The 26,888-nt window shown below is 35.0% G+C and overlaps 1 protein-coding gene and 1 pseudogene across 7 annotated transcripts in view; both read right to left on the reverse strand.

Annotated features, from left to right (window-relative positions):
* The window catches only part of NBEA (neurobeachin), a 796,125-nt gene that overhangs the window by 194,709 nt on the left and 574,528 nt on the right, over window positions 1–26,888 (reverse strand). The window lies entirely within an intron of this gene.
* LOC141507907 (large ribosomal subunit protein eL20 pseudogene) lies at window positions 7,534–24,948 on the reverse strand (annotated as a pseudogene).

The following is a 26,888-nucleotide window of genomic DNA, read 5'->3' on the forward strand; positions in this document are numbered from 1 at the left end:
AAAATAAGAAAAAATTTGGAAAGACCATGACAAATTTTAAAAGTGGTAAGAATGCAAATTAAGAAAAAATAATATTCATATGTATAAAAATATTTATACCAGCTCTTTTTATTGTAGTGAAAAATTGGAAACGATGTCCTCTAATTAGGGAATGACCAAACAAATTATAGTATGGAATATTATTGTGCCATAAGAAGTGGTGAACTAGATAATTTCAGATAAAACTAGGAAGAATTTTATGAACTGATACAAAATGAAGTGAACAAAAATAAGAGAATAATTTATACAATGATACTAAAGATATTGAGAAAAACAACTCTGAAACACTTTAGAAGTATAATCAACATAATGATAACCACAAGTCCAAACATATGGAGATGAATACACCTCTCAGCTCCTCAAGAGAGGTAATGAACTTAAAATGAAAAAGATCCATAAGCTTTTGAACACAACTAATATATGAATTTTTTTGCCACATTATGTAGAAATTAATGAGGAATCTTTTTCATATTATTTTTTTTTTAAACTACTTAGAGGTAGAGGGAATACTAGGAAGAGCAGATTAATAAAAACAATGGAAAAATACCCTCTTTAAGGAAAGACTAAAGGAATTGGGCTATTTGGAAGAAGCAAAGAAGGCTAAAGAAAGACTTTAGCATTACCACCTAAGAAGGATGGGCCACATCGGTCTGGCACTGTCGAGGCAACTGCAGGTTGTCAAGTCAAGAAATGAATTTTATGGATGAATTAATTAAATATTTGATCAAATATAGTTTGCATATGATGCTATAAATATCCAAATGGCTCTTGGCATAAAAAAGATTACCCATCCTTGATCTAAAGCATTTATCTATCTGGTTATTGGTGACAATGTATCAGATTTTAGGTAAAGATAACTATAAATGAATCCCGTTCTCTAGCAACTTTAAAACTAAAACCAATATCACCATGACAGACAAAATATTTAGGAAACACATTATCAATCCTCATGCCTTTGAAATGATAATTTATGAAGAAAAATAATAGAGGTTCTTTTCCAATTGAGAACAGGGAAAGAATTAGGTTAGGCAGAAGGAAAACTTCTTGATTCACTGCTACTAGGACAATGGACAAATTCTTTCTATGATCATTTAATTATAGGGATGGAAGAAATCTTTAATTTCTGTGCATTAATTTCCTGTGCTTTTAAATTTTCCAATGCTATTTCCTAGACACAAGGGAAAGGACTAGGTAAAGGAAATTTTTTTACAGTAAGATTGTCATTTCTTTCTCCTACTGCATAGTCTAAGATGAAGGGAAGAGGAAGAAGGTGGGAAAAATAGAATACAGATTATCTTGCACTGTATATTTTGGTATATTTAGTAAATTCACAAATACATATGAACTGGAAAAAGTTTAGAATCACTAAACTTACAAGTTTGGCTACAACTGTAGCCTTATAAAATCCCCTCTATCATAACCCCCAATACTAAACTTCTTAGATACTTGCCATTATTTTATCATGGTGGGATAAAATAATAGGTTTTGATATTAGGGAGATCGCTTTCATTTCTCAAGAGTGAATAAAAAAATAGTTCATATACACGAAACAAAGAATAAGCTGCCTTTTACAAATTGCAATGTATTTTTATGAGAATAAAATGTCCTTAAGTATTTCATTTGTCTATGCCGAGAAAACCTAATCTCAATTTAAGTGATTAATTCATCATTAAAACTCATTACTTTAAGGTCTAAGGTCTTATAATTTCAATGATCTCTAGAACAGTACAAAAAATGAACAAATATACCTAAATAGAATACTGTTAATATATGAGACATTGGACAGAAGGATGGCCTTAGATCCAGAAAGTCCTATATTCAAATTCATTCTCTGGTATAGGTTTTTAATTTCCTGGCTAAGTCATTTAACCTATCAGTAATTTCCTCCTCATTCTCAAGCTCCCATACATCTAAGACTAAAGTTATTTATAAGTTGCTGATCTGCATATATGGAATATAATGAGTTTTATATCTTGATAAAATCAAGAGCAAATTGAGGGTTCTAGCAAATAATACTAGAATTTTGTGGAAGAATAAGTGAAGTAGGAGTCATATTATTTAGGTAGTGGAGAGAGAAAATTACCATTCTTAGAGCTAGGATTTAATTGTGGAGGCCAGAATTAGTTAATTTAATGGAATGAAGAAAAGGAAGAAAAGGTTTGAAAGGGTAAATAGACTAGAACTATGATATAACTTGGGGGAGTACTTGGAAGGAAAGCTAGAACTTTATTAGCCAATCTTAAAACATTCAACTCAATTCTTTACAAAGAGAATATTAGTTTGCAAAATGAGAAGGGAGGACTACCTTCTTGCTTACAGTCATTTACAAGACCACCTTTCATGGTCATTTGATGAGTCTGTCTGCCAGTCTATTGAACAGAGAGAAGTATAAGAGGCTAAGAGTTTTATGTTAGACAATTAGATGCAGTGCCAGTTCCAGCTCTATAAACACTTTGGCACTAGATGGTTGCACATGGCAGAAGCAGGGCAATTATGGTTTGCTTGCTCACACATTTAAGCTATAGAGGGTAGCTTTTTTGCAGGTTACTCAAGTATTAATCCCTGAAATAATCTAGTAAAAAGTCTTTGAAAAGATCTTTCCTTTGGAAATATTTCTAGACAAAGTAGTTATAAAATCTTACTTATTATACACTTACAATAAACAATAATCAAAATATGCATGAGTCTAATGACTTTATTTCAATGATAAGACCAACTTTTTAAAAAAAATCACGTTTTCCTCTAAAAGAAGATATTTCCTGCTAATAATATATTCTCAGATTATTAATAAATTGGAATGTATTATAAATATACATGAAATAAGGAAAAGACACAAAATTCTCCATGGGTTGAATATTAGAAATATGAATTGATATCAAAAAGTTCAAATAAATTAATATTTGATGAAAAATCACCCAAATCAAAAATATTTAATTGAATTAACTATAAAGTTGAAATATGGCAGAAGAGAAGTAATTACGGCAGCTAGGTGGCACAGTGGATAGAGCACCGGCCCTGCAGTCAGGAGTACCTGAGTTCAAATCCGACCTCAGATACTTCATAATTACCTAGCTGTGTGGTCTTGGGCAAGCCACTTAACCCCATTTACCTTGCAAAAAAAAAAAAGATAAGCAATTAACACCTAAATAAAGCAATTCAAAAATGCAATGAAGAATAGCAAAGGTTTCAATGTCATTTAGGTACACACAGAGCAACAAATAGTAATGGTCTCTGTATGGAGATGACAAGGATGGAAGGATGACAAGGATGAACTTCATGAATCCATGTCACAGTAATTACATTTAAGAACTGAAAATTAAAGCTGGTAAGAATACACTTTAATATCACTATTTATGTATATAAAAGGTATTGAATTTTCACTGTCAATTAGATATATAAATTTAAGCAAATTGGTATGAAATAAATGTATATGTTGTAGTCAAGGTCTGGTGAACACTGACAGTAGCAGCCTATATGGAGAACAAATTTAAAGAATTACTAGCAAATGCTGATATGAGTCTGCAAGGATGGAATACTCTTCTAATCCAGAAATAGTTAAGATACTATTTAAAATATTTAAAGTTTACTTTAGAACGACAGTGCACACAATGAGACACACCTCATATACATTACTTGAAACATTGAGTTATTATTAGTACTTGAGTGTTAATTGCTTGGCTTTTAGTTCTCATGATCATTTAAATATCATCCTTTTGTGATCTTTATGTGCATAGGAACTCCATGTATGGGAAGGGCATAAAATTCAGTCACTTTCTCACTTAAGCATCAAGTCTGGCAGTCTATTGAGTACACACTGAGCCTTGAAGTCTGATACTGAGCTAAGTACACAGGAATTTTTTAAAGTGGCTGCAACAGTTAAAAGCCGAGTCAATAGCTAGGCAGATCTTTCAGAATTTGAAGGGAATTTTAGTCTCCAAAGGTTCTACTGTTTAAGCAAAATACTACTATTGCTATTATGAGATCAAACAGATTGTAGTTAGTATAGCTTAATTGCTTTAGTATATTTGACATTTTTCTGAATGATTGATAAAACTAAAATAATATATGAAAAAGTTAATGGGAAATTGATAGATAAAATTACATAAAGAATGTTTGAATTTAAACTGTACTAATTGCATCCATAATAATATTTAACAGGAGAAAAGGATCAAAAAAGGCTTTCTATTCTGTAAGAAAAATAGCTGATATTACGAAAGATGATTATGCAGAGGAAAAGAAAGTCAAAATTTATTTAAGAACTTATTGGGCCTTTTTCTTAATTATATACATCTCAGTCAAGTCAAGAAAATAACTTAATGCAATTTAATCTTAATCAATCCCTCATTCTAATCTCCAAGTAGCTTTTGAGCACTGCTGCTGCTCCACAAGGACATAGAGGCCAAAATACTGCACAAAGCTAATGCATTTCCAAATCCTATCAAACAGATCATTTTAAGGGCATGACAACTAATGGTTGCTGCTGTAAAGAATAAAACTTCCATTGGTTTTATATGGTAGATGAATAACATTTAAGAGGTAATAGCTACTGTGTATTTTTACAAACAGGGAGGTGACTAAAAAGTGCCCTGTCAGTTTTCTGCTCCTTCTTGCCAACTGCATTAAAATGCAGCTCTGAGCATTTTTTTTTTGTCTGGAATTTCAGGAGCAAAGAGTACAAAAGAGCTGATGAGCAATGAATGCTTCACCCTTCCTCAATTAATCTTGTCTCTCTACCTTTGCTTTTGCTTTCCGTCTACATGAAGGTAATAATGACACCCTCATCCATTATCCTTTTATCCCTGTTATTCTCGTGAAATTGCTTAATAATATGTTACAGATTCGTCTTCACTCACATAATTCTTCCTGTCATTTGCAGTATATCATCCTGCAAACATACAGCCCACTTTCACTGGCCGTTCTTTGAAGATTATTGTCAGTGACATCTTCAGGATGCGTTTGGAATCTGGAGCATCATTTCTGTTGCGATGGGGAATTACACTGACTTATCTGTCATTGCCAAAAGCACAACAAGCAATTCAGTGTTAATGCAAAGGTAACATGGGTTTTTATCATGCCGCCAGAACAAGAGCGCTTGTAAATTTATGCTAATATGGCCCTTTTATAGTTTAATAACCTCCTCCCCTACTGGAAAAAGACATACACATACTCAAGCACTCACATAAACACACCCAAATATATACTCACACATCCTGGTATTTTGCTAATCTGTTTCACAATGTGGTAGGTAATTTGTAGTTGATCCTCTTGTAATTATTTATTTTAAATCTTTTTATGTATGCTAATCTCACATAGAATAGCATTTCCATCAGTATGTAAGCTATGAGAAATACTAGGAAGCAAGGTTTTATTCTTATAACCAATATATTGATTTATTTTTGATGGATTTTTAAAAAATTAAATAATTTATAAAGGTGTTTTAGGGTTGCGGATTATTAACTTTGCTTTCCTCAACAAGAGTTCAGGACCACTACAAATGAGCAGTTTTCCCTGATTCAGGGTGGCATTCCAGAGGGACCCAGGCTATCCAACGTGTATGCCAAATCTGACAACACATGACAAGCTGGTCGGCGTGCAGTAATTTGACTAATTATACCGGATTAGAGCATATTAATGCAAGCTGTTTTCTCCAGAGTTAATGACCTGCTGACTGGGTTCTGTAAGGCCCCACTAGGTCTACTGGCAGCTAAAAAACAAAACCCTGTTTTCTAAGCCCTCGTCATTTCACATCAGCAAATGAGTATATCAAACTACTGAGCAGCAAAATGCAAGCGACATTTTGTGGCTACAAACCCATGCCTCCTTTTCTAACCTTCCACCTTGAGGGCTTCCTTTATATAAAAATAAAATCAGTTTCTTTTTTGTTTTTCTGGAGCGAAGCCTAAGAAACAAAGTCTAAGAAGAAAAGAAATATTTTCAGGAAGCATTAGAGTGCTAATTTTGGGAATGAGACTTAGATGAAAATATATTAAGAACCGTAAAACTAAGTTAATTATATTGTATATAAATTAATTTATCACCTATAATTTTGAGTATCACTAAGAAGATTATATCATGGAGCAATTATAATGAAGAATTTATGAAAAATAAAAAGAACTTTAAAAACATTTTCAGCTTCTTTGAATTTCCTTTAAAATAGTATTAGAACATATTATCAAAAGACAATGACTGAAAAGTTTAAAATTATTTATGTATCAATGACATTATTTTTCATATGTTAATATTTTCAAACACTTGCCCTATTTCTTTCAAATGAGTCCAAATATAATTTGAAATCTTCTATAAATGGAAAAATTTACCTATAGGCATGTCACTTCTTTGTACCTTTGAAAAAACAAGATATAAGAGTTTCTCTCTCTCTCTCTCTCTCTCTCTGTAGGCTTTATTAAAGTATGTTATTTTCTAGAACTTCATGAATCCATGTCACAGTAATTATATTTAAGAATTGAAAATTAAAGCTGGTAAGAATATACTTTAACATCACTACTTACCAGCTTTAATTTTCAATCTAAAGATGTTGAATTTTCACTGTCAATTAGATATATAAATTTAAGCAAATTGGTATGAAATAAATGTATATGTTGTAGTCAAGGTCTGGTGAACACTGACAGTAGCAGCCTACATGGAGAACAAATTTAAAGAATTATTAGCAAATGCTGATTGTTATATCATTTTCTTTCAATTTTTGAAATTCAGATAATAATGCTGAAATTTATATCAGCTCACAGAAATTTGTTCTGTATTTTATGACTAGACAATTTAACTCAACTAAACATAACTTGAATCCAGGTACAACATTAAAGGAAAAAAAAAGTAAAGAATTATAAAAATTGTCAAGATATCAATATCTTCCAATCCTTAAATACTTGAAGTTTTCATTTAGCGGGGATTTTAATTAGCAAATAATATACTCCATTAGAAATTCTCCCCAGCAGTTAGAATGTAGTCTAGCATAGAGTGAATCTTTAATAAATATTTATTAAAGTAACAAGTGAATAGAAATGATTGAATGTAAATATTGAATTATATAAATTTCTTAAATTGCTCAATCTATACTGAATATTAACTGATATTGACAATATTTTCTGTCTCCATATTGTCAATGAAATATTTATTTTTTAAACTATTCAATTTATAAATACACATAGCTTCAGTTGCACATGCATGTCTATGTAGATTATATCTTTGCCTTCATTCAGGTCATATTGTATTTATTTTACATTTTATTCTTATAAATGTCCATTTTTATTTTCCAGTATTTGGAATATATTTGATAGTTAACAGGCAATAGAATAAGAATAGAAAATAGGAAAGTATAAAACATAATGTATAAACTACCTTGATCTCTTTTATCTTTAAAGAGAAGGTAACAAACATGTTTATGTGCAACACAGATCAATCAATCAACAAGTATTAAGTGCTAAGCACTATGTTAAGCATTAAGGTACAAGAACAACCCCCCCCCCCCCCCGCAACAAAACCTATTCACAAGTTATTCCATTACTGAATAAATACAAAGAGAACAATAAATAAATAAATGCAAAGCAGCTAAATAATAGCATGGTAAAAAGGACCCTAACAATTAGGAAAGTAGGAAATGGTAGAACATAGGGAGTGGAGGATCCTATTAGGAGAAGGTTAGGAGGAAATGCATGTGGGAATGAAGCACTGTGCTTATGGGCTACCTCTTCAACTTGGACTCACATTTCTGGTTTAAGTTCCTAAAGGGAAATTATCACTCCAAAATTCCAAGTGTAGTTTGCAGGGATACTCTCCTAAAACTAAAGCTTCTAAGACCTCATAGTTAACCTTACCATTAACAATCAGCCAAAAGGTATAATTAAATTGAAGCAGTAGCACTTACTAAAATGGCATAGTGAGAATAATACCTTCAAAATATTCCTCCCCATAAATTCAGGGCACACTCTTCAACAAATTCAGAAAGGTGTGGGAAGAATGGGCTGAAATTTAGAGAACAATTGTAGTGAAGAATATGGGGAACACATAGCCAGGGGAATTCAAATCTTGAAGTTCACTACAAATATACGTTAATAATCTCAACCAGACCCATACTGTTATAAGGCAATCCTTTCACGCCTTTCACACCTTTCACACAAGTAATTAATACATTACTCACTCACCAAATCTTTTAATCTCTCAAACCTCCCATATCTTATTCTCTTCCCACCCTCTCAGTTGACATATTGATTCACATTTCATCAAAAGATATTGAGGATATTCAAGAGAGCTCCTTATCCCCTCCTCATCTCACATCCACTCATATACCTTCCAACACTCTCTTCCTCCATCCCCTCAAAAGGCCCTGCTCCTCTCCAGTATCCCATGAAGAAGTGGCCTTTCTTGTAAGGCAAACCCATCTATTGGGACAAGTCTTCCCCAGATCACCAGACCTGCTTCCAGTCTAGCTGCCACAGATGTCAATGAGGGAGAAAGCCTTGTGGAGAAGGGGCCCATGTTCCTCACAACCACCATCACCACCTGCTACATAGTTGCAATCACCAGGCAGTTAACAGACACAAAAGTTCAGAATGGAAGCAGACCACTGTTAGTATGGCCTCACAGGCATCATCCAGATCTTGATGGCAACCAACAGTCCAGGACCCTGAACCCAAAAAGTCTTTGAAACAGCAATGCTTTCAGCACAGTGTCAACAGCTATCATCTACCTGCCAACTGCTACTGCAGGTGCTAGTCCTATCTATTGAAAACCAAAAAGAAAGTTCTTGCTAACAAAGTTCTTGATGTTGTCAAAATGGTGCTGTCATCAGAAAGTAAAGTGATTTTATCAGTGGAAATTACAGTAAGGAAGATTTGCTTTGCCACTATAAGCTAAGGACCATGGAATCTTTCCAAATGACCTGACGCTGAGAACTTCTATATGTTCTTGTCCATTAAAAACACGAACTCTTATAAGCAGGGATGTCTGATTATTTTATCTGAATTCTTAGAGCTAACCATAGTGCTGTTCATTCCTACATTTACTGTAGATTGCCTCGCTCATCCCTATTCTCTCATTTATTCCTGTCTACTGGCTGCTTTTCTACTACTGAAAAAGTGCCAGTATCTATTCCATCCTCAAATCACTTGATATATATATCCCCATTATCTATTGTACTATGTTTCTCCTTCAAAACTACAGTCCTGAAGAAGGTCAAACACAGTGTTTTTTCACTTCCTTCCTTCTTACTCTCTTCTTAACCATAGAAAGGTCCTCATCATTCAACTGAAACAATTCTTTCCAAAGTTCCCAGTCATCTCTTAATTGCAAATTTGAGGCCCTTTCTCAATCCTTATCATTCTTGACCTCTCTGTAGCCTTGATACTGCCACTCACTCTTTTTTCCTTGACACTTTCTTTACTGTGTTCACAAAACTGCTCTTAGACCTTTGAGTGTCTTCCCCTCCTCCATCCTTTCTTACTCTAATCTATTTGGTTTGGTGATCTCATTAGCTCTCTTAGATTCAATTATCATCTCTATGCAGATATTTAGTTATCTTCCCTAACCTTTCTCCTGCCCTCCAGTCTCCCATTTCCAATTGCTTATTATATATCTTGAACTGGATGTCTTATAATCATTTTAAGCTAAACAAATCACCAAACTGAACTCATTCGCTTTTCTCTTTCCTCCAACCCTCCTTTCTAATGTTACTCTTATTATAAAGGGCACTAACATCCCTCCAGTCATCCAGGCCTCTCTAGCTGATCAGTTGCCAAGTCCTGTTGATTCTGTCATCCTAATTTCTCTTACAAATGCCTTCTCTCTCTTCTGACTAGGCCACTGCCCTGGCATAGGCCCTTGAGTTGGGCCTGGATTGTTTTTATTAGCCTGGTGGTAGGACTCCCTGTCTCAAGCCTCTTCCCACTCTTGGCCACCCTCCTTTCAAGCTGTCAGCTATGTCTTTCTAAAGTGGTCATTCTAATCATGTCATCCCTTTATTCACCCACCTACAGTGACTCCCTATTACCTCTGGGACTGAATGTAAACACAGAACTTATTTTCATTTTTTAAAACACAAAATTAATCAAAGAACAAATATTAAGTGTCTAGTCCATATGACAGGCTAGGGATATAAAGGCAAAAAAAATCAAACAGTCCTTGCTATCAAGACTGACATTTTACTGGCAGGGACAACATGTACCATAAGTATATACAAATTAAATATAAGGTAATTGCATTTACAGAGGGGAAGCAATAGTAACTGGTGAGTGTGAATCAGGCAAGGCTGCATGTATTTGAGTCTCCAAAGCTTGCTAGAGTTTTGGCTTGATCTGGGCTTTGAAAGAAACTAGGCACTTAAGAGGTAAAGGCAAGGAGAGAGGACATTCCAGGCAAAAGGAAGGGGAAGTTATGTCAAGACTGTGAATAGACATGGAGATGGGAGATGCAATGTTATATTGTGAGAAACAGCAAGATGATCAGTCTAGCTAAATCATATACCATGTGTGAACACAAGATCTTTAATCTTGAAAAGGTGGGAAAGAGCTTTAAATTCCAAATGATTTTTAAAAAAAAATTGATATAAGTCATTGAAGCTTAAAAGAGCATTGAAATAAAGTGGTTGCATGTTCACTTTAGAAATGATCACCTTGTAGAGTAATCTATCTTACTCTAGAGGAAAATAGGAGAGGAAAGCGATAGGAGAAAGGGGATGGGGGGGAGAGTAGGGGAGGTACAGGTGATAGAAGAAAAGGAAGATCATGGGAGAGGGTAGTCAGATGCAACACACTTGAGCAGGGACAGGGTGAAAGGAGAGAGAGAGTAGAATACATGGGGGGAATAGGATAGAGGGAAATACAGCAAGAAATAGCAACTGTGTGGAAAAAATATTGGAAGCAATTTCTCCGATGGACTTATGATAAAGAATGCTATTCATCCCAAAGATAGATCTGATGGTGTCTGAATAACAGCCTGAAGCATACTCTCCACCCACCTTATTTTTCTTGAGGTTTCTCTTTCTTTGGGGGGGAGGTTATATTTATTTTTTACAACATGACTATTGTAATACTGTCTCTCATGGCTATGCATTTTTTGGGGGGTTTCCAAATAGGAAATTTATTTAAACAGATCAAATAAAACTTGTGCCTCCTTGCCTCTGCACTTAGAAGAATGTGTTGGGCCTCTTGGTAGTAAAGCGTGGTTTGTGCTGGCGACGCAGAACTCTGTGGGGCAGAGGGAACTTGATTTTGGAGTCGTGAAACTGCTTGACTGCCGGTTGGCAGCACTTGCTGGCAGGAATTTCTTCCACTTTCATGATCTGGATGGAGTGGGCTCGGGCACAGTGATGGGCCCCCATATCTTGGTAGCACTGAGTGACGGCACCAGCAGCGGTCAGGTCTCTGTACTCCCTGTACATGTTGTGGGTTCCGCTCCTGGAATTGTAATGCAGCCAGATGCCAAAATTTTTCACCCTAAGAGGGGATTTTTCAAAGACCTGTCCGCAGTATACGATCTCTCCAGAAGACTTCTTCATCTTTTTCAGCTGGGACACAAAGTACCAGAATTGGGACTTTGCTACAACATGGTTAGGAGCAAAGATCCGCATGCGATAAAGAGGTGGCACTGGACTTTTGGGAGTAGGCAGGCATCTTCCAACTACCTTGTACTCTCTCAGGGTGCCTGAGGCCTTCATGGTGCTGCCGCATCAACTCCCCGCCAACCCGCAAAATGGCTATGCATTTTTAACCTATACCAACTTGCTTTCTCAATGTGGAGAGTGGGGTGGGAGGAAGAAAATTTGGTTTTTCAAGTAAATGTTGAAACTTGCTTTTTTTTTGTTTTTTTTCAAGGCAAATGGGGTTAAGTGGCTTGCCCAAGGCCACACAGCGAGGTAATTATTAAGTGTCTGAGACCGGATTTGAACCCAGGTACTCCTGACTCCAAGGCCGGTGCTTTATCCACTACACCACCTAGCAGCCCTGACACTTGCTTTTTTGCATGTAGCTGGGGGGAAAATTTAAAAATAAAATAAATTAAAAAAAGAAAAACTATCACCTTGGAATCTGTGTAGGAAAAGGAAATGGGGAAAAGAGGACAATTAGAGGTCTATTCCAATAAGCATGGAGAGAAGCAATAGGATCTTAGCTAGATGGTTGTGATGAGGCGGGGAATCAACCTTAGAAATGTTAGTTGAGGGAAGAGTGAAAATTGAAGATGACTATAAAGTCTGAATCTTGGTGATCAGAACAATGATAGTGACCTAACAATCCAAGATCAAATTGGTAGAACTATTGGTGCATGATTTTCTGATTGCAGATTAAATGTTCATTCAATGCAGTTTCTGAAGCTGAGATGCAACAAAATATGAACTGATTCTCCTCTGCTTGTGCTAATTTGGTATGATAATTAATACCAAGAAAATATTGGTGCTCCATTAACCAGCACCACATCATCTATATATAGAACCATTGGTTACAGCAAATGGAGAATTTTTGAATACTGTGGATAAGTACATTTCTTGGCAGAACACTTTCTAGGGATGTCACTTTGATAATGAGGTTGGCGCACACCTTGTCAGCGTTAGCTCAGTGTTTGGGGGGCTCTGAGGGAAAGTGTGTGAGAGGGATGGTATTAGACTGACTACCAAACTGAAGGTCTACAGAGCTGTTGGGCTGACCTCATTGCTGTATACCTCTGAAGATCACCTGGAAGGAGAAAATACCAGACACTGAGGTCCTTTCTTAATCTAAACTGTCAAGCATTCCGACTCTACTACAGAGTACACAACTCTGATGGGTTGGCCATATTCAATTGCCAAACATAACTTGTCGTCATAAAGATTACTTTTTGGAGAACTCATAGAGGGCAAGTGCTCATGGGGGTAAGAGGGTGAGGTTGAGGTACAGAGAAAAGCAGTACAAGGACTCTCAAGGTTTGTCTTAAGAACTTTGGAAGTGATTGTGCAACATGGGAGACACTGGAACAGCACTGCCCCCATGATGTGCCCACATCAGAGAGGGTGCTATATTCTATGAACAAAGCACTATTGAAGAAACTCAAAGAAAACATAAAATGTGAGAATTTAGAGAATTCACTCCCAGGTGTTCACATGTGTTATTTGTGCCCAATTTGTGATAGTGCATTCAATGCTCACATTGGTCTACTCAGCCAGTTGGACATACTGTAAGACTCTAATATGGTGATGTTGTTTTGGTTCTCTTTGAGAATGAAGGATGACAACTAGTGCCTTTGATAGAAACAGAGGAATTTATAAGAGGGTGGGTTTGGAAGGGTTACATAAGTTCTTGGTGATACATAATGCTCAAGAAAACTTTTATAATGTTAGTTCTTTTTCTTTCCTCAGAGGCAAAAACATTCTTGAATTATAGGTATGCTATTAATATTCCAGGGCAGCTGGGGAACAGTGATCTAGTGTCAGGAAGGTCCAAGTTCAAATCCATCCTCAGAAACTTACTAGCTGTGTGACCCTGGCAAGTCATTTAATACCATTTGTTTCAGTTTCCTCATCTATAAAATGATCTGGAGCAGGGAATGGAAAATTATTCCAGTATCTTTGCCAAGAAAACCCCAGATGGAATCTTGAAAATTAGAGATGCAACCAAAATGACTGAACAATACTAATATTGCTGGGACATGAACAGCTTTACAATCAAAGGAGATACCCAGTATTACCATCTGAAACAAAAATCAATTTGCTTATAAATATATATTTAAAAATTAAGCTCTATACACCAGATTATTTTATTGGGAAAAGAAGTCATATGAAGAAATATTCTAAAACTCTTAAAATAAATTTAAAATTACTTAAGAGAAAAAATCAGCTTCCATCAATCTATTAGAGAAGAAAAATCAGCCTCCAATCTAATTATGCCACCTAATATAGTAATACATTATATTTCAAACTGATATAGTAGTTATAATCATACTAATATAAGTGTGCCCAAACAAAAGCATTTTCAAGGGTAAGGGTGGGTTCTATTTGGATCTGAGTAGGCATTTGTATATATAAATATATGAAAATTGAGTCAGAATATATATTATATATATTATATAAATATATAATATATATACATACACACACACACAGACACACACACACATATGTTGGAGTTTATGACCACTGTAATATATAAAATTTGACTTACTACAAAATAAACATGCACACACCAAATGGGAGTTTCATTTTTAAATGTCCCTGGTTTTAATCAGAGGAATGACTAATCAAAAGGACTGATTCAGGGGATCAATGATAAAATATGCTACTCACTTCCAGAAAGAGAAGTGATGGATTCAGGATATAGAATATACGTTTTGGACATGGTCAATGGAGGATGGGGGAGAAACTGTTTTGCTTTACTGTGGCATATTTATTACAAAGGTAAAAAGGTGTTGTTTTTCTTTTTCCCAATGGCAAGAGATGGAAGAAACCAGATTTTTGTTTATTGAAAAAATTTAAATTGATTGTTTTTAATTTCCTTTGTCTCACTGTATTATTCCTTAAACTGCTAGATGCTGTACTTATTCCGAGGCTTGCTCTGTATTTTATTTTACTTTATCCAAGTAAACTATTAACACTGTCACATTTCAAAACAAATGGAATAATACAAAAACATCAAAGATAAGAAATTCTTCAGTTTCATTCTTTGTATTATAACACTATGTCAAATATCAGAAAATTGGTAAAATAAAGTAGTTGCCAAAATAAAAAAAAAATCTAGCTCTAGATCAGACTTCGCTTAGAAATTTATTTTTGCAGTCTGGAATTCACACAATTTCCTCATGAGATTGTGCTGGGCAGTAAAATAACAACAAGAACACATCTTGGCTAAAAACAATATTGGGTTTTGTTAAATGAAAGTTGCCCATATCTTATAATCAATTCTTCTTCCTTTCTCTTAGTTTTATGCCATGTAACTATACCTCATTAAATGAATGGATTATACTTATCTCATTCAAATGGATAGGAAGATAAGATTTTGCTGGGCAGGAAAATTTCAAGTTTATAGGCTGTGAGCATAAAATAAATCCAATAGAAAAGTCATATTTTTGGTGATTCAATTTTAGAACCAAGGATAATTAGGCTAGCAGTCCAGTAATATACCTTCCATATTTACACCATGTGATAACACACAAGAAACAATTATAATTAACTGATAAATTGTGTTTGCTCTGATATCTCAAATGACAATCATCAAAAATCCAGAGATTTAATCATTTAGCATTTATTGAATTTTTGATCTGAGAATATTTATATGGAGTAGGTCTCAAAGGGTAGATGATATTTTAAACCACTAGACATTTGAGAATACATTAAACTATTTTTTTCACCCATCTGAAACTTATTTCATGAATAAAGAGAACTCTTTGATGAAGAAAGGTTCCACTAGCATTGTACATCAGCAATGTTCTGCATAGTCTGTATATTTTGAAAAGTTAAACGTCTTTCCTAGAATCATACAGCTACTTATCAATTAGAGGTAAAACTGGAATCTTCTGATTAGGAGGTTAAATTTCTAGTAACAAATCCCTCAATTATATGTGATCATAAAATGTCTCGTTATTAGTTTAAAAAGAAGAAAAAAGTTAGATAACTTCTTATTCATTTCCTGAGAGACAACCAGTTCTAGTACCACTCATATCTTGGAATACCCTAAATGCAATTATTTCTACATCTCTCCCTCCTCTTCTCCTACTCACATGCCTTTGAAGATGGAGGAAATCATGCCACTGAACTTTCTGTGTCTATTACAAAATTTATACTATTTAATCTCAACTGAGATCCCATCACAATAAGACAAGCCTTTTATTCTCCCCAAGGAGGCCATTTCCAAAGCTTCTTTTTCCTCAAGTTGGCTACACATCCAGTTCTCCAAGCCTTCTTAGCTTAGAGCCTCATTCTTGGCTAAGAAAATAGACACTATTTATTGTGAATTTCTTTTTTTTTTTTCTGAGTTTCATCTTAAAATTCTTTGACACACTCTCTCTTCCATTTTTCTTTTTTTTTCTCCAGTCTCTTGCAAAGTATCCAAGGCTAAACCATCTACTTCTGTGCTCCATCCCATCTCCTAACAGATTGCAATCTCAATTATCCCCCTCTCTTTCCTAAATCTTCAACCTCTTTTTATCTACAGCTTCCTTTCATCTATGCTTTTCCTTGGAATACAGTACTTTATCTCCCAACTCTGGGGATTTTCACTGGCTGTCTTTCAAATTTGGAAGATTTTCCCTACTCACCTTCTTCAAATCTCAGCTTAAGTTTCTCCTTCAAGAAGTCTCTCCTGATCATCCTTAATCTTCATGTCTTCTCTTTGAGATCATCTCCAATTTATTCACTCTATAGCTTGTTTGTATATCATTTTCACACAATTTCCTCATGAGATTGTGAGATTCTTGGGAAAAGAAACTAGTTTTTTTTTATTTTTTTATTTTGGCCATCCTTGGTATACCTTGTCCTTAACATAGTGCCTGGCATATAGTAGGTGGTAACTAATGCTTGTTGGCAGCTCAGTGGTACAGTGGATAGAACATTGGTCTTGAAGTTGGGAAGACAGGAATTTGAATCCAGCACTCTTGATCCTTACTAGCTGTGTGACCTCGGACCAGTCACTTAACCCCGATTGCCTCGCATCCCGAGCCATCTCCAGTCGTCCTAGCCATGGGACCCAGAAGGCTCTGGGGGAGAAGGTAAGACTGATGACTTAGTACAACACCTGCTCAACTCAAATCCAATTCACATGCTTGTCATGGTATCACCTCCTTGGTCTTTGAAAACAAAGGACAAAAAAACCCAAAAACATTATTGTAGTTAGGAGGATGGGAGTTTGAATCCAGTTTCAGACTCATACTAGCTGTGTGAATCTGGGCAAGTCATTTTTACCCTGATTGTCTCACATCCAGAGCCATTTCAGTTGTCCTGATTTGTATTTGGCCACTAGACCCAAATGGCTCTAGAGGAGAAAATGAGGTTGGAGATTTAGCATAGCGTTCCCCCACCCCAAATCACATCCAATTCATGAGCACGTTACAGCATTAGCTCCCTGATGTTCTGTTCTTCAAGAACAAAGGACAAAACATCAATTAATGTTTGGTGACTTAATCTGTTGACTTCTCTATATCCTTTTCAAATGTGTCTGGTTTTCCAATAATCATTAAAAAATCTTTATAGAATCCTATCATCCCTTCAATCTATCCTTTTACATTCTTCCTCTCCTCTCTTTCTTAGCCAAACTCTCAAAACAAGCTATATATTCTTGTTGTATATACTTTCTTTCTTGCTCACTTTGAATTACAGCTTCTGACTTCAACACTTAAAAATTTCCTCTCCAAAGTTAACAGTGAATTCTTAATTGCAAACCTGAAAGCATTTTCTTAGTCTTAATCTTTCTTAATATCCCAGGTCTCTCTTTGACCCTGGTGGTCATTCTTTCTTTTTCTTCTCTAACTTGATTCTCCTTTTATCTTTCGATTGTTTGTTGTTGTTGTTTAGTTGTGGCTAACTCTTCTTGACTCCTTTTGGGGTATTCCTGTTAGATTGGAGTAGTTTGCTATTTCTTTCTCCAGCTCAATTTGCAAATGAGGACCTGTGCCAAACAGGATCAAGTGACTTGCCTAGGATCACACAACATATTAAGTGTCTGAAGCCACATTTGAACTCAGGTCTTCTTGAATCTGGGTCTGGGGCTTTATCCATTGCACTACCTAGTTGCCCCCTTTGACTGTAACTGTGGGTATATCCCAAAGGTTCTGTACTTGGCCCACTTTTTCTATCCCTCTTTATTTTGACTCTTTGATCTCAATATATTTTGGTCTTGTCATCATACATGATTTTATTAGCTCTTTGTTATCTATGTTTATATGTATATATTTACATATATATATATATATATATATATATATATATTTGTTTCTGAGCTTCTGTGCCATATCTCCTTGTTTACTAGATATTTCAAAAAGAATGTCCTGTGAGATATCCCAAACTTAACATGTTTAAAACAGAACTCATTTTTATGTCACTTCACCCACCTCAACTCATGTTTTATTGAGATTTTTAATCAATCAATATTTATTAAGTTCCTACTATGTACCTGATACTTTTCTAAGTATCTACCTGGCCATACAAAGTAGGACAAAAATAGTACCTGACCTCTAATGGATGTAAACAACTAGGTTCAAATTAGACATATAGATGGAGAAAAAATGGAATCAATAATAAACAAATACAATACACAATAAATTAGGGGCATTATTCACCTATTCCCACCTTCTCCTTCAATAATTGAACAAGTCACTTCACCACACTATTCTTTTGATTCCAAATTTTCAGGTAATGAATGTTCACACAAAAATTAAGATAAAAAATACTTAAGCAATTCAGTGGGAAATCAAAATACAGCTAAGTTATGGGAATGTTTATGTTAAGGCTATAGATACCTGATTAGGACTCCAGTATTTTTTAATTCAACTTCAATTTAAAAAATTGAAGGTTTTATCATCTATAGAGAATGAAAAAGAGATACACAGACTTTCTGTAAATAATCAAATGACTTGATCCTATATTTTAAAATATAGTAACAAAGCTTAATATAATCAAGTGTAATTTCAGCAAATGAGGTAACTTCTGAATCAAGACTTCTTTATAGTCTTTTGTATGAGCAATTTCTAAAGTCAGTTTAGCATGATAAAGTTGCTGGTTATCTTGGATTAATAAAATACTAAATTAGAAAGAATACACTTAGGTATATGCAGACATCATTTCACATCTTGTAAAAACTCACTAATTAGGGTTAGGATTATGGTGTCATCATTTTATGGCAAAAACATCTATTTAAAATGTATCTCCTAAGAAAATTTGTTCTGAACTCAAAAGTAGTATAAAAATTTCTTTTCAATAAATTTCCTCCTATAAAGAGATTAGGAAATAGATTTTGGAATGAGAAATTTATGGGTCCAATTTAAAATGATTTATTGTCAGTGAAGATTGTTCTATCCTACTTTTATACTTTAGAGGAAGATAAGAGGCAGGCTAGAAGCCCCAGAACCACTGTTGTCCATATGTAAACAAAGATATAAATGACTAAAGCAAAATCAACTATAAAGCATGATTGCTATTTACCATGCACCTTTTATTAGTGGTCCAAATTCTCAGCAAATCAAATGCTTATGAGAAAGCTTTGAAAAACCAGCATCTTAAATGGCATTAAAGTTTTTAATTCAATGGACAACCTAAAATGCAATCCTTGAGCTATTAAGCATTACCTAATAATGATGCCTATATATATATTTTTTAAACTGGGAAGCTATAGTAATAGAAGACAACAAAAACGACTTACATCAGAGACTCCATTAAACATTTAGCTCGCATTTTCCACACATTGCTCCAGTGAAAAAGGGTAAGCTGTAAAAATGTGCTTCTAAGAGTTTCAAACCATATTGTACAGAAGTCACATCAAATTAATACTGAGGACCATTTAGAGCCTTTATTCTGAAAAGCTTTTGAAAAGGGATTAAACTATGAAAACTCACATGATACCAAAGTACCTATTAATGGGTTAGGGGGAAGAAAGGAACAATGAAAGTGTTATTTTTAGATAAATCGTTACTTTGTATGTAGCACAAAGCATGTGCTGAAGAGGCAATGCAACCTAGCAATATCCCATACATCTAAGAACTGATTAGAAGAATTTTGTAGCTGTTTCATAAACAGAATTATGAAAATAGGGTCTTGGTTCTGATATATTTTTATTTTACACAGGAACATAAAATAGATAAAACATATAATTTGTGGTCATGGAAGATCCAAACAAAATAATATTCTAAGGAAAGCATTTCTTCAGAGAATACAATTTTCATTAAAGTGTTTTCTTGAATAACATGAAGCTGGTCTTCCCAAAGATGCTAACATACTAGCATTTTAAATAAATCACTTCAATTCCAATTTGAAATACTTAACAGAAGGAACAATTATGTTTTCAAAAATAGCAGGAAATTTTATGAAGAGTGAGAACAAGAACCTAGATAGTTGTCATCTTATCAAAAATAATGAATGCTCAAGAGGTTTCTAAATTCATATCTTCCTAGTCATTTGTCCAATAACAATAGGATACTTGGAGAGACAGGAATTAGGATAAAACACTTTTTCTTCAGTCCTAGGTAGCACCTGTAACCTCCAAACAACTCTGCACCAGCTGATTCTACAAGACAACAACCCCAAAAGACAACTGGAAATGTTGTTGGTAGCCTGCTGAGCCTCCATTCAGTTAAGGGCTGCACCACATGGTGGATGACAGTCAGCTTTGTGTCCATTCCATCTTGCAGCCTTCCCTGCTTTCCCCTGACACACAGTCACGCATACACAGAACAGTCTTATGGCTAATGATGCAAACATGAAGTGTAAAGTCTCCTTAATTTGACCCTTGTTAAACTCCTAATTGGATTGAGGCAGGCTCCAAGAGCAAAGCAACCCTGGATTATTCAAAAAAGCTCTTACAAAATGAAGGCCAAATTACAAAAGGCTGCTCTGGTTGCAGGACACCACAAAGAGCAGGCAATGAATTGCAGCTGTCACTTAAGTTAAAAATCTAATCAATTGCCTTTTTTAAACAGGTAACTTTTTGAACAGTTTCTTCATTGTGATATTCTTCAGAGTGCGCTTGACCCAAATTTAATAAGTGGCTATTAAAGCAGAAGAGCAGCTGTAGAGCAAACACTGTAGACTGATACTGTGCATTCAGGGTCTTAATGATTTTAAAATGACTACAACCACTGCTTCATTCAGGAGGAACAAAGCTCAGGGCTCTTTGCTCAACAATGTCTTAACACAAACTGTCTGAACAGACAGCATTCATTTGTCCTTCATGAACCCAGAAGGTCAGCTTCATTGCTGAGAACATCTCAACAGTTTAATTGTGTTTTGTCTGTAGGAAGTCTGAGGAGAAACTTAGGGATTCCTTGTATATGAAAACTAGCTTTTCTGCAAGGAAATACACAGCTTAAGTACTGAGACAAGGGTTGCATGATATGCAGACAGGTGTAAAACATGAAGTAATTATAGAAGCTCAAATTAGTCCATAGGCCTCAGGCAAAAAGGAGAACAGTGCCTTGACAAAAGGGAATAGCAAATAAGGGTAGCAAACAAAAAATGGCTTGAATGTGTAAATTAGCAAGAAAAATGAGACAGAAAAGCAGCTTTACTCTACTATTATTCACCACATGAGAACAGAGCAGCTGAACATGATCAAGAGGGCTTTGGAGGAGAGAGGCAGGCATCAACACGGAAATGAAGCCAAAGAGTGGCAGCTCCGCACTTTCTAGTCAGTCACTCATTATGTGGTGAAGTGCTCTTGAGAACTGCCTCTTATACTTGACCTATCATATTACTTCGTCTGTAAACACATAATCCCTGCTTGTTAGGTGGTGTCAACACTAGCATTCATTCACTGTGGTACTTCTTTTGTGTAGAGATACTTTAGAAGTGCTGCCAAAACCAAAGAATTGACACCATAATAAAACAATCTGAATTTCAACCAGGTAAACAGATCCTGTCTTTTCTGTAAAAGAGCAGTATGGAGAGGAGGATTACCTCAAGTTTCTGTTATTTGGGAAAAACAATGTGCTTATGAAGCAAGATGATTTTTTTTAAGATGATAATGATTGAGCTGGGCTATCAATCCAAGACTAAAGACATAATCCATAACTCCTACATTTCAGAACATGGTCATAGAAACTCATTTGTACAGTTTGAGTTTTTACCAATAAGAGAAAAACTGAACCCAAGCCTACTACTGAAGTTCATGAATAACTCATTAATTACTAACATACATAACTCATTAATTTAATAATAAATGCAGCCTCTAAAACCACATATGAAAGGAAATTACTAAAAATAGAAGTTTTAGATCTTCAGCAAAGACAGATAGCATAGGAATACAATTCTTTTTTAAATTTATTTTTAGATTTTTTGCAAGGCAATGGGGTTAAGTGGTTTGCCCAAGGTCACACAGCTAGGTAATTTTTAAGTGTCTGAGGTTAGATTTTAACTCAGGCACTCCTGACTCCAGGGCTGGTGCTCTATTTACTGTGCCACCTAGCTGCCCCTGGGTATACAGTTCTATTGTATTTTGTGAATAATTATTAAAAAATATTTGTTACTTTAAAGTTTCATGTCCAAGTACAACTTTTCTACTAAAATCCGTATTTAAGGAAATGATTTTATTTGGGTTGCATGTTTCATGCTTATGACTTTAAACTATTTAAAGAAAACTTTTCCTGTTTTAAAAATGTATACTTTAATTTTTATGACTGGAAATATAATTTAAAACTCACTACTTGTTAAAAGAATTAATATAAAATGCTGAATTATACAGTAGGAATGTTTGATTTCACATTGAATTTCTCCTCAAACAATTCTGAAACTGTTTTTGAAAGGTCTGAGATAATCATTATCTCAACCCACTATGAGAAGTATTTCATCATTTAGCATTTCTGAAAATATCCACAAAATAACATCATGCAATGATGTCTTCATGTTCTAATGTAATGAGTTGTCATTTTAACTTAATACTGTTGGGCAACTAAACCACAGGTCTCTCTCCCTTGGACCCTAGCCTCTGCCTACTGAACAGGAATAGACTTTATTAATATTGGAATGAAATCCTGTGAGAGCCATTTGGGTAATTGTTCTTTTGTTCATTGTAAATGACAAATAAAATACGACTACCAATGAAATACAATTTCAGAAATTTTTATAAGGCAGTGATAACCACAGGTAAAGTATCTTATACCCATGGGAACAATATCTATGAAGGTAGGAAATCCACATAGTTTAGAATATTTTCTGTTTTCAAAAAGTAATATGCCTAAAAATTTATATCTAGAAGGTAAAGTCACTATTTTACCAAAATGAACAAAAAATTCCTCTCCTACATGATTTCTGAAGTAAGATTAACCATTCTTGCTTAGAACAGTGCTACATACATACATAAATACATTTACTTGATAAACAATAAATTCAGCTATTATATTAACAAACGAAAACTCAAAGTGTAATTAGTATTTTGAATCTACTATCTTTTTCCCCCCTTCATTTAAATGAAGTGAAATGAACAGTTTTAGTTTCCTTATCTATAAAACAAGAAGAGTCAATTGAATGAAATTCAATCCACCAAACATTTAAATGCTAAACTCTGTGTTAGGTCTGGTAATACAAAGCTAAAAGAAAATGCCCTTTAAGGAGCTTACATTCTACTGCGAAAAGAGGAATGCAACATGTGCAAAGAAAACTATATACAAAGTAATTTCAGTCCTGCAGGAGAGGGTACCAGAAAATAGGAGGAATTTAGATAGATTTCCTGGAGGATGAGGCACATGATCAGAACTTGGAAGGAAGCTAAGGATTTTATGAAGTGGCACTGAATAAAGAGTACATTACAGGTATGGGGTAATAATAACTTGTATGTAAGCAGAGTCATGAGATTAAATGAACTAGCTAGGACAGAAAACCGGTAAGTTTGGCTGGAACACAGCATGTATGAAGAGGAGCAAAGAAAAATTAAACTGGAAAAGAAGGCTACATCCAAATTATGAAGGATCTTTAAAACCCATAAGAGGAGCTGGAACTCGATCCTATCAGTAATAGAGAGTTATTATTTCCCATCCAACTATATCATGGACTTCATCTTGGTCTACAGAAATTCTTCATTCTGCAACATCACATCAGCTCACATCTTATTAACCCCTACCTTGAGGCCCCGCCCTCCTCCTGACTGGAAAAGGTAAACACTGATGAGCTCTTCTCATATCTTACATTTAAGGGGGCATTCAAGTTACCTTCTTCATTATTTCTTATTTTGCTAACCACCTCCTGTGCTCTGCATTATCCCCAGACTCCTATCAGTATCTTTTTATGTCTTTCTCCATTAGTGAGTTTTTTGAGGGCAGGGACTGTCTTTTGTATTTCTTTATATCCCCAGTATTTAGCCTTTTGCAAAGAAGGTACCTTATAAATTTTTAGTGGAGTTTTTTTTTTTTCTCAGTCAAACTTATACTTTAGGAGATGAATTGGAAAGTGGAGAGAGAGAGACCAGAGGCAGAGAGACCATTTAGGAAACTAATTAAAATTTTATTTTTTTCTCAAGGATATCATTTTTCTTTCAACACATTCAGTTTTGATCATTGTATAGCATAGAAACAACATAAAAGATTATCAGACTGCCTTCTGTGGTGGTGATGGTGGAAGCGAGAATGGGGGAAAATTGTAAAATCCAAAGCATTACAAAAATAATAGGTAGGAAACTACTTAAAGGTGGGAAGTCACAAAAATCTGAACTAGGGTGGGTTTAGTTTGAGTGGAGGAAGGGGATGGATAAGAGAAATGAGGATGGATATGACAGACATTATGATGGTAGGATGGGTAAGCCTTGTAAATGAGTGTTTAGGAAGAGAGAAAGTTGAAGATTACTTGGAGGTTTCTGACTTGAGTGACTGGGAAGATGGTGATGCCTTCAACAATAAATAGAAAAGTTAGTAAGGAGGCTGGCCTGTAGGAGAAAATATATTAAATTTTCTTTAAGTGGCTGGTCTAAGCTACTAAAAAAAGCTTAAATAAAATTTTTCAAAATATTTTGCATCAAACACTCATTAGCTATGTGACCCTAGGTAAATCACTTAATATCTGACTCTATTTCTTCATCTGTAAAATGGGGAAAATAATAGCATCTATCTCCTAGGGTTATTGAAGGGATCAAGTGAGATACTTAAAAAAGCAAGATCTGTATATGAAGGGGAAAGAAGTGTTATAAATAAGAATTTGAAAAATATTTTTCTATTTTGAAATGTGTTGAGGGAGAAATAATATTCTTTTTTTTTAGTTTTTTTACAAGGCAAATGGGGTCAAGTGGCTTGCCCAAGGCCACACAGCTAGGTAATTTTTAAGTGTCTGAGGCCGGATTTGAACTCAGGTACTCCTGACTCCAGGGCCGGTGCTCTATCCATTGCGCCACCTAGCTGCCCCGAAATAATATTCTTTAAGAAAATCTTTGATATTTACTTTTCCAAGGTTTTAATGTTAACTTCTTAACACCTAGATTGAGCTCAATAATAACAGGAATACAAAAAAAATCTGGTAGATCTTAGAGTTGGCTTTATCAAAATGCAAAAAAAGGTCAGAAATTTGGTTAGGTATATTACATGGGTATAGGCTATTCCATCAACCACAACAGTCTTTCAGTTAATTGCTGTAGGAATAGCTAGGGAGTAGTCTTTTGATGCCTCATTTTTGGTATTATAAAAAAGGATAGGAGTATTTTGCTGAAAACATCTTTTAATCCCAATCTTTCTATATCTAATCTAAATAAAACTGAATAGATTTTTAACTTTAAGACACTAAGAAATCACCCAGGGCTTTGGAAAAGTAACATGTTAGGGGGCAGCTAGGTGGCGCAGTGGATAGAGCACCGGCCCTGGAGTCAGGAGGACCTGAATTCAAATCCGACCCCAGACACATAATGATCACCTAGCTGTGTGACCTTAGGCAAGTCACTTAATCCCACTGCCTTGCAAAAAAACCAAAAATTAAAAAAAAAGTTATATGATAAGACACCATGACTTGAAAGAAACTAGCCTTAACTTGCTCCAAGACAATGATTAACATATATGAAGAATATAGCTGGTGAATTGAACAATATTTATTACACTTTAAGAATAATAAAAATAGAATTTATATAATGCTTTAATGTCCCCAAATATCTCATTGGATCCCCCACTCCAGTGGATTGTTTTTAATCTTCATTTTACAAATAAGTGAACTGAGACAGGCAGAGATTAAGTGACTTCGCCAGGGTCATATGGGGCAACTAGGTGGCTCAGTGGATAAAGCACTGGCCTTAGAGTAAGGAGGATGAGAGTTCAAATCCAGCTTCAGACACTTGGGCAAGTAACCCTGATTGCTTCACATTTTGGGCCATCTCCATTATTCCTGATTCTCATCTGGTCACTGGATCCAGATATCTCTGATGGAGAAAGTGAGTGGCTTAGGCCAGCACCCCCTCACTCAAATCCAATTCAAGTGTTTGTCATGGTATCACTTCCCTCATGTCATGGTCTTTGAGAAGAAAGGACAAACATCATCATCTGAAGTACATTTGGACTTGGGTCTTTCTGACTTTGGGTACACCTATATTGTTGCCTCTTAAAAATAGCATACATTTAAGATTTACAAAGCACTTCATATATATTATCTCATTTGATCTTCACAAGAACCCTGTGAAGGAGAAGTTGGTAATCATTCCCATTTTAGATATGAAGAAATTGAAGTTGAGAGAACTAAAACAACTTGCCTAGGGGCACACAGTTAAGCATCTGAGGCAGGACTGAACTTGGATCTTTCTGACTCCAGACCTGCTACTCTAACCACTGTACTACCTAATTTTGAAGCAATCTGTTGCATTTTTGGACAGCTCTAGTAACAAGAATATGTATTATATTGGGCTGAAATCTATCTTATACCTTCTTTCAATTACTCCTAGTAAGAGAATGAATGAACAAGTATTTTAAAACCATTACTATGTGCTAAGGACTGGCAATATAAATGAAAAAATAAGACAGTTCTTGCAAACAAAGAGTTTACATCCTAATAAGGGAGATAAAACATTATAGAAGAATCATGGTCAGGGAGTGGTATTTTATTTGAGGATGTCACAGGGATTGTAGATAAGAGTTATAGGAGAGAACCATGGAATTTCAGAGTTGGATGAGACTTCAGTTGCCATCTGGTTCAAGAAATAGATACTAGTCTGAATAGTACTGATCTGAGGGGCACTGATTCCTTATTCTTGGAAGTTAGGCCTCTCAGAAATAAA

Source organism: Macrotis lagotis, chromosome 1 (assembly GCF_037893015.1).
Source record: "Macrotis lagotis isolate mMagLag1 chromosome 1, bilby.v1.9.chrom.fasta, whole genome shotgun sequence".
In the NCBI taxonomy this organism is placed as follows: Eukaryota; Metazoa; Chordata; class Mammalia; order Peramelemorphia; family Peramelidae; genus Macrotis; species Macrotis lagotis.